The following is a 9,736-nucleotide window of genomic DNA, read 5'->3' as shown; positions in this document are numbered from 1 at the left end:
AACCAATGAGAAGGCTTGAGGGGGAAAGCCCTTCTAGGAAATCAGGGCGTGGCAAACGAGGGGAAGCTGGGAGAGGGGAACGCGCGGAGCCGGACCCGGGCTTCTCCCGGACCCTCCACTAAACCCCAATCTGGAGGCGAGGCTTTTGCAATGCGCATGCGCCCTTCTTTCCGCCTGCTTTCGGCCGCATAATCAGGGTCCTTTTCGGCCACCGTAGCCAACGATAAATACTCGTGGGAATTTCCGGGAAATCTTGAGCCCGCGCCTAGCACTGAGGTGCGTCTTAGGGTGCAGTTCCGGGTTTCTTGTGGCTTTAGTGCCGCTTGACCTGGCGTGAGGGGTGAGCCCTGACACAGTCAGCAGCCGTGAATCGAGCTTTTCCCTTGGCCGTCCTGGCTTCCGGTGACCCGCGTCCTGGTGATGGGGGGCGAGCGTCTGTCCCCGAGCCTTCTGTAATACACCAGGAAGCGTTTCCACACGGCCCGTGAAAATACAGTGAGACTTTTCCCTACGAGGATAACCGTGCTGACTCCACGGATTCTCACGCTTAGGTGTCTGTGTCTGGGACCGAGTGGGATTGCTTGGTTTATTTTACTAGCCAACTTATCAGACAATTGCTTTTTAAAATCTGGAGCCCAGTGAGCGTGTCTTCGTGACAGTCTCCAGCACAACGTTTTACGGATTTTTACTTTCTAAAAGGTTCTCTGCTGAACAACTTTCAGCCTTCGGGTTATCCCAGCTGCAAAGAACAACAGTTGCCTAATCCAGTTTTCTGCAAACAGTGTTACTATCAGGATGGTCTTCAAATACAAATCAAGTTAATCCTCTGCTTAAAACTCTTCGGTGGCTTTCTCTTGCTCTTAGAGTAAAAACCCCCAGCCTTATGACATGGAAGCCCCCTAACTGTCCAACTCTGCAGCCTCTCTTTCCCCCACCATAAACTGAGCTCTGTTAACTGACAATTCAGAGGCTGGCTGAAAAATCAAAGCTCAAGTTTATTCAGCGTCAAACTGAGGATTTAAACCCAGAAACAACCAGTTAGTGGCCTGATGTGGCTGTTCTGGAAGCCTCCCTTGGCTCCAATTTTATACTGTGCTTGCAGGGTGAGTACATGCATTGAATTGTTGCAGAGCAATACCCCCAAACTAGTTGAAAGTGTTGCTAATAGAACCCCCAAACCTGAATCTGCTGGCTGGATGCTTGGAAAGCAATCACTGGCATTAGGGTGGTGGACGAAGGTAGATATATATATTGCAAAGCACAGGAGTTGGGCAGCTAATGCTTAATTCCTGGGCTCCCCGAGGAAGTAGGGGTGAAGGTTCTTATAGGTTGAAATTGGGGCTGAAAGGCACATGTTCAGCTCGTGTCCAGCTCACGTCCAGGTTTCTCGTTGGTCAGTGGTGCTCATGGCCATTCTTTGGTTGGTGAAGCTGTGCTCTTTAGGGGATTTATGAAGGGCAGGTGGGCTTCAGTTGGTCTGGTGGGGTTACCTGTGAGTGGTCATTACCTTCTGCCCCAGACATGGAATTTCCCTGAGCAAACACCTGTGGACAATACTGGCCAACAGGACTTGTCTCTTGGAGAAGTAAATGACTCCTTGAGTCCAGTGATTAGTACCTTGTCAGGCCACATACATGTAGCGCTCCCTCAAATTAGCGAATTCCAATCGATTAAGGGACAGGCAAGCCCACATTGGGCTAAGGGAGACAGACAAAAGACTAAATAGGTCCTGCCTTTATGTTATAGAGGTTTGGTGTCAGAAACAGGCTAAAACAATGTAGAGTTATGTGTTATCGATCACATTGAAAATAAAATAACAATCATTGAAAATTGAAGAGTACTTGGTAATAGCTGACAGACTTGGTTATTATGAAAGAGGTACATGGCATTGTAAGGTGTCCGGCAAGTAACAGATCTTCCCAGGCAGACGAATTGATTAATTCACAGGCTTTTATTGGGATTCTGCTCCCGGGCAAGGTTCCCCGGTCCCAACAGAGCAACAGAGCGGGGGCCGGGGAAGTCGCACATCAGAGATTGGGAGAGCTCCTTTTATAGATTCAGGGCATGGGAGTTAAAGGTTGAGGCGGGTCTGATCCTCATTGGTTGACCTTTAGGCACCCGCAGGAACCTTGACAAGGACTTTCTTCCCCAGAAGTAGGCCTCTCCATTCCCGGAAATGTAGGCCTTCCCCCTTGCGGATCCCAAAGCTACCATCCCAACCTTTTGATGATAGGAAAGAGGGCAAGGATGAGTCTCTGGCTACTTCCTGCTGACTGGGGACATCGTCTACAGGGGCCCCCTGGGGGTATTTTGGGGCTCCGCAGGGACAGGCATGTATGGATGGAGAAGCATCTGGTTGACCGCTACTCTGGAGGCTTCCTGGATTCGATCTTTCATGAGCCTGAGAGCACAAGGAGCGATCATTACAACTATCCCTACAGTTATTATGGGTCCCAGAGTTGACAGTACCCAAGGGAGAAAAGAGGAAAATAGATCCCATCCTTGTTGTCCCTGGTACTCCTGTTGTTGTTTGGCAATGCGTTCCTTAAGTTGTTGTGCCATGTTTCTGACCACTCCAGATTTGTTAGTAAAAAAGCAGCACTGTTCCCCCAGAAATACACATGTTCCCCCTTTTTCTGCTAGTAAGAGGTCTAATGCCCTTCTGTTTTGAAGGCCCACATCAGCCAGGGAGTCAGTCTGGTCTTTCAGGTTTTTAAAGGGGGCTGCAACATTTTGTAGCTCCGTATTTAAGGTGTTTGCCAATTGCTGTATCTGGGTAGTACCATATTCCAGACTAGCTACTCCTGTCCCCACTCCTGTAAGAACACCTAGTACCACTAGAAAGGGAAGGATGATTATGTCCCTTTTAGCCCGGGCGTTTTGCAGCACCGGTATCGGGAGATACTGGTTTGGGGGCACCACAGAGACCTCTGGGAGGACAATTACAGGAATACAGATATCAGTTGCATTAGGTGGTAGACAGCGGAATAGAGAGCTCCCACACTGGAAGAAATGACCTCCAGTTAAGCAATCTCCTGGCTTTATAGGGGTTATGGAATTACAGAGAGTTGAGTTGAAAAAAGGGTTGGGGGATAGTGGGTCAGGAGATAATGACGAGGTTAGATTGAAGCACTGGTGTAGGTTTTTTGGGTGAGGGAGATTAGTAAGTAATGGAAAAGTTGTCTCATCAGTGGGTCCAGGAGTAGAATTTGTTGGGACCTCAATAGTTGTCACAGAAGGCAACAAGGTGGAACAAATCCAGCAGCCATCAGCCAAAGAGCTATCAGAAGAGTTGAGGAGCTGGTAGACAGAAGAGATATACGACAGCCAGTCAGGGTGTGAGAGGCGAGGTGGGTTGGATCTCCGTGGGAGAGGTGGCAAGGGTCGCCACTGAGTGGTTATTGGTGACAAGTTTCTGGACTGGGCCGAGCTAAACCAGGCCAAGTTTCCCATGTGGGCGACAAGGTCCCACATACTTGGACCATCATCTGCTGCCTTCAGGATGGGAAGTGAAGCAGCCAAGACAGAGCTGATGCTCATATGGTATGCTAGCATCACAGGCAACAACTTATCCTGCTGTACTACAGCACTGGCCCTCTGACAGCTTCTTTTGATTCTGGTTCCATTTCAATCTCAGAACCAGTCCTGTGTAAGGATGGAAAAATAAATGGCAAAAAGTTTTTCTGAGATTGAATGTGATGCAGAAATGTAGAAGCATAAAACTCATGTTCCTACTTGGGAACCTCTCTAGGAGATATTCCTGTGGCATAGTGCCCTCTAGTGTTAAGAAGGGGTTCTTTCCTATGTGGGCATTTAGGGCTAAGCAAACATCTCAAATCCAGTATTCACTAATACCAGCAACAGTAACAAAACCCTGTTGACTGGTTCAGTCATATTTCATGTCCACTATCCTACATATTTTTTGTTTTATTTTCTTTTTTAAGATTTATTTTAAAGGCAGAGTTACAGGGCACGAGGGGAGAGAGACATCTTCATCGATTGGTTCACTTCCTAAATGGCCTCAACACTTGGGGTTGGGCCAGACCTAAGCTAGGAATCTGGAACTATATCCAGGTCTCTCATGTGGGTACAAGGGCCCAAGTACTTGGGCCATCCTCTGCTGATTTTACAGGCACATGAGCAGGGAGTTGGATCAGAAGTGGAACAGCTGGGACTATGGGATGCCTGTGTCACAGGCAGTGGCTTAACTCACTTTGCCACAAAACCAGCTACCCTACATACTTTTTAGGATAGGGAAGTCAACAGCTCTACCTTGAGAAGTGGACAAAAGCCATGTATGAGAGCCAGGTATTGTGGTGTAGTGGGTTAAGCCACTGCTTGGGATACCCACATTCCATTTACTAAGTTCCAAAATAGAAAATGTATCTGCACTCTTCATGATGTTTGAATCCTGACTTCTTATACGGGAGTTATTCCAGTTTGTTTAGAGGCTTTGTTTCTTTTCCTCTGTTCGGCTTTATTGCAGTGAGGCATTAATCCATTTTTTATTGCTATAATGAAATTCTTGAAGCAGGCCAACCTACAGAGAAAAGAGGTTTATTTGTCTCACAATTCTGGAGCCTGGAATTCCAAATATCATTGTTCAGGCTTTGGTGAGGGTTCCCATTGGCTGTATCACTTCACTGTGTGGTCTTCTTGCTGGCAGAACCCAAGGCAGAAGGAAGTACCTCATGACGAAGATGAGGGAAAACACATGTCTTTCCATCTGTTGTGTATGAATTGCCCTAGAAAGCCTGCGAAGCATTGAATAGAAACACCTATACTGAGACTCACCTGAGGAGTGGCTGGGCAGAGCCATTCACCTCACCTGTCAGATCAATTTGACTTGAGTGATGTGCATAAAAAGTCGTTTAATCTTCATCTTGAGCAACCTTGAGCATTCTCTCTTTTTTTTTTTGACAGGCAGAGTGGACAGTGAGAGAGAGAGACAGAGAGAAAGGTCTTCCTTTGCTGTTGGTTCACCCTCCAATGGCCGCCGCGGTAGGCGCGCTGCGGCCGGCGCACCGCGCTGTTCCAATGGCAGGAGCCAGGTGCTTCTCCTGGTCTCCCATGGGGTGCAGGGCCCAAGCACTTGGGCCATCCTCCACTGCACTCCCTGGCCACAGCAGAGAGCTGGCCTGGAAGAGGGGCAACCGGGACAGGATCAGTGCCCCGACCGGGACTAGAACCCGTGGCGCCGGCCAGAGCATTCTCTCTTTCTACACATTATTCGTCCCTAGAAATGCCCTCCGTAAAATTGATCAGTAGTGGCCAGCGCCGTGGCTTAACAGGCTAATCCTCCGCCTTGCGGCGCCGGCACACCGGGTTCTAGTCACGGTCGGGGCACCGGATTCTATCCCGGTTGCCCCTCTTCCAGGCCAGCTCTCTGCTGTGGCCCGGGAAGGCAGTGGAGGATGGCCCAAGTGCTTGGGCCCTGCACCCGCAAGGGAGAACAGCAGAAGCACCTGGCTCCTGGCTTCGGATCAGCGCGATGCGCCGGCCGCAGCGGCCATTGGAGGGTGAACCAACGGCAAAGGAAGACCTTTCTGTCTCTCTTTTTCACTGTCCACTCTGCCTGTCAAAAAACAAAACAGGGAAGTCTGGAAAAAGGCTATTGAAAAGAAGAATCCTGATTAATTTTTTTTGACAGGCAAAGTGGACAGTGAGAGAGAGAGACAGAAAGAAAGGTCTTCCTTTGCCGTTGGTTCACCCTCCAATGGCCGCTGCGGCCAGCGCATCGCGCTGATTCGAAGCCAGGAGCCAGGTGCTTCTGCTGGTCTCCCTTGCGGGTGCAGGGCCCAAACACTTGGGCCATCCTCCACTGCCTTCCCGGGCCACAGCAGAGAGCTGGCCTGGAAGAGGGGCAACCGGGATAGAATCCGGTGCCCCGACCGTGACTAGAACCCGGTGTGCCGGCGCCGCAAGGCGGAGGATTAGCCTGTTAAGCCACGGCGCCGGCCCAGGCTTCCCTGTTTCTAAAGGTGTTTTTAGCCAATCATATGATTCAAAACCTGCCCTGGCCAAGCCAGTGTATGCTCATTAAATAATATACAATTTTAACTCAGTTTTGACCACTTTGGAAACTTCCCAGCTCCTTGAAAGTCAGCTGGATTGTGCCTTCCAGGCTTAAGTCATTTGTAATCTGCACTGAGTAAACCTTTTTCAGACTTTATTTTCTTCACCACTGCCTATATCTGTGTGGTCTCCCTCACTTTCCTTATAAAGCCAGTAACACTCACAGGGTGAGGGCTCTACCCTAATGGTATAATCCATAATCTGACTTTTCCCGGTGACCACTCTTCTCAAGTCCATAGTCAGATTGTTTCCAGTCTCTGAATACCATAGCACAACACACTGGGGACTGAACTCTTGTGTGAGCTCAGGAGGACAAGTCACAATTCAATGATAGCAGCAGGTCTTCATTATGGTTCTGATCCAATAACGGCTAACATGTTGTTTCCTACCACCTTTTTGAAGAATGTGCACCTTATCTTTTGAAGTCATTCTTTTTTATGTGTGTCTACCCTCTCCTTAAATATATTATTTTCCTTTTTTGCCTCTAACATAATAAGGGAACCTCTTTTGCCCTTTTTCATAAGGGAACCTTTCTGTTCCTCCAGTTTAATCAGCTTTTTTTGTTGTTTTTGTTAAAATCTATTTTATTTATTTGAAAGAGTTATGGAGAGAGACAGAGACAGAGAGAGAGAGAGATCTTCTATCTGCTGGTTCACTCCCCAAATGACCAGGAACCAGGAGCTTCTTCTGAGTCTCCCACATGGGTGTAGGGGGTCCAAGGACTTGGGCCATCCTCTGCTGCTTTCCCAAGTGCACTAGCAAGGAGCTGGATCAGAAGTGGAGCAGCCAGAACTCAAACCACCACCCATATGGGATGCCAGCACTGTGGGCTGGGGCTTTAAACCACTGAGCCACAGCACTGGCCCTAGCCTCTTTTGATTTTGCTTTCAGTCTCCTGCTCATTTCCAATAGTAAAATTGAAGCATACTTTTTTTTTTTATTTTATTTTTGACAGGCAGAGTGGACAGTGAGAGAGAGAGAGAAAGGTCTTCCTTTTTGCCGTTGGTTCACCCTCCAATGGCCGCCGCGGTTGGTGCGCTGCGGCCGGTGCACCACGCTGATCCGATGAGAGGAGCCAGGTGCTTCTCCTGGTCTCCCATGGGGTGCAGGGCCCAAGCACTTGGGCCATCCTCCACTGCACTCCCTGGCCACAGCAGAGAGCTGGCCTGGAAGAGGGGCAACCGGGACAGGATCGGTGCCCCGACCGGGACTAGAACCCGGTGTGCCGGCGCCGCAAGGCAGAGGATTAGCCTATTGAGCCGCGGTGCCGGCTTGAAGCATACTTTTAAGCTATTCTAGTTTCATCTGGATCTCCTTAGAATACCCGCTTCTCAGAGTCAGACTTCAGATACAAGTCTTTTAAAATTTAATTACATTATCCAACTTTGGGTTTGAAATAGTGTAATTGCTTCTCTGCTTCAATCCCTCAAAAGAGCAAATTCTGTTTGTAATTAAGACCCATGGGGTTTGGATGTGCAGAACCCACACTGAAGTGTGTGTGTGTTACCATAGGAACTGCCAGCTTTGATGACCTCATTGCATACGTGTCAGCACACGGCAATCTGCAAATAATCAAGAGCCCTGGTTATGGTCGACTTATTCTCCAGATTGGTGGAGGAATGGTGGTACCTGAACCATTCAGGACTGAGTCACTTACTCTGGATGTTTGCAGGTAAAAGGACTCCTTGAAAGAAGACCTTCAGAAAGGAGATCTTGTTATTAGTCACGCGGATACAGAAAGCTGTTTGGAAACTCGGAAAAAAGGAAAGCCACTTGAAAGAGTTATAAATGAGAAGCTGATAAATAAGCATCAACTGGGATTGGTGAAGCAGCTACATGAAGAAGGACTTCTCTTCTACTGTACCTACAGCGTACTTCCTGGGCTGATACAGTTAATGGACTTACCAACACTGAAATGCTATCTTCCTGGCCAGCCAGAAAAATTTTGTGCATTTTTGTATAAAGTTTTTGGCTTACAAGAATAAACACTAAATTCTCAATATGTTAAAAACACCTCCAAATTTTGGCTATGGAATGTAATAAAATGTATAATGTATATTTACAGAATAATATAAATTAATAAACTTTCTAAATCTTTAGAATGTACCTACATAGGAATTTTATGGTATGCACATTTGCATCTGAGTCAAAATCCTAATTGCAATTTAATGTACTTTTTGGATTTTCCTTAATCATCAATGTAGTGACCATTTACAGCTTTGGTTTTAGAATTCCAAATGGATTTGGAATCATGGAGGAAAAAATGAAATTTGAAAACCTTGACAAAGACCATAAAGGTAGATGTTCTTGAGAAAAAATAATGAAACATTAATAACTTTAAAAAGTTTTTGTATGAGAGTCAGCATCTTTAGTTTCATAATCCAGGCAACTGAATTTTTTTTTAAAAAGCAGAAATGATAGATTCTGATCTATGAAATAAACTCAATAATTGCTGAAATAGGATATTAAGCCATAAATCAAGCCTCAGTAAATTTAAGAAGATTGATTGAAATCATGCCATGTGGGCTGGCGCCGTGGCTCACGGTTAATCCTCCACCTGCGGCCCGGCATCCCATATGGGCACTGGGTTCTATTCCTGGTTGCTCCTCTTCCAGTCCAGCTCTCTGCTCTGGCCCGGGAGGGCAAAGGAGGATGGCCCAAATGCTTGGGCCCCTGCACCCAGATAGGAGACCAGGAAGAGGCAGCAGGAAGAGGCAGCTGGCTCCTGGCTTTGGATCGGTGCAGCGCCGGCTGTGGTGGCCATTTGGGGAGTGAGCTAATAGAAGGAAGACCTTTCTCTCTCTCTTTCTCTCACTGTCTATAACTCTACCTGTCAAATAAATAAAAAAAAAATCATGTCATGTATCTTAAGGAATAAAACTAGAAATCAAAAAGAAGAACAATAGAACATTTACATGGAAATGAAACAATGCTGCTGTGTCACCAGTAGGTCACTGAAGAAATTAAAGATGAAATAAAATTTCTTGAAACAAATGAAAATGAATACACAAACCTGTGGATACAGCAAAAGCAGTATTAAGAAGCAAGTTTATAGCAATAAGTGCTCACATTAAAAAACCCAAGTGATCTAATGATGCGCATCAAGGACTTAGGAAAATAACAACTTAAACCTCAAATTAGCAGGAGGCAAGAAATAATAATAACCACAGCAAAAATAAGTGAAAAAAAGTATGAAAAAAACAAAAAACTATTCCTTGACAGTCAAGACAAGAGCTGTTCAAAGTCATCCTGCACATTGGCTGAGGAACACTGAAAATTAGCCAGTGTTTTTCCTTTTGATATAATAGAGCTAAGCATTCTTAAAAGTTTCTATTCTCAAATAGAATAGTCTGAGTCCAATATGTAGTGCAAGGAAAAGCTGCAGTAATCAGTGTTTGATGTCCACACAGCCTACTTTTTAGGGCAGGTGCCTGTCTGCTCCAGTTAAATGCCAGTTGGACTGCTATTCAAAAGTCACTTGCTTATCACAATATAAATAGTGACAAAACTTCAAAGTAATGGAGCCCACAAAACCTTGAAAGTCTGATGCTTTCACCTCCTTAATATTACCGAATGTTGTTTTGGTCCCCAAATGCTTCTCTGTGTGCATTTTCTAGATGTCTGACCTGTGCACCAAGATTTAGAATTTTAGAAGTCCAGT

At 46.4% G+C, this 9,736-nt stretch overlaps 1 pseudogene; it reads left to right on the top strand.

The window, feature by feature from the left end:
- Positions 1–7,535: 7,535 nt before the first annotated feature.
- Positions 7,536–8,101, top strand: LOC133774262 (UDP-N-acetylglucosamine transferase subunit ALG13 homolog; annotated as a pseudogene).
- Positions 8,102–9,736: the final 1,635 nt, after the last annotated feature.

The sequence above is a fragment of the Lepus europaeus genome, chromosome 15, assembly GCF_033115175.1.
Source record: "Lepus europaeus isolate LE1 chromosome 15, mLepTim1.pri, whole genome shotgun sequence".
NCBI classification, from domain to species: Eukaryota; Metazoa; Chordata; class Mammalia; order Lagomorpha; family Leporidae; genus Lepus; species Lepus europaeus.
The sequence above is the reverse complement of the archived record's forward strand: the minus strand, read 5'-3'. Positions and strand labels throughout refer to the sequence as shown.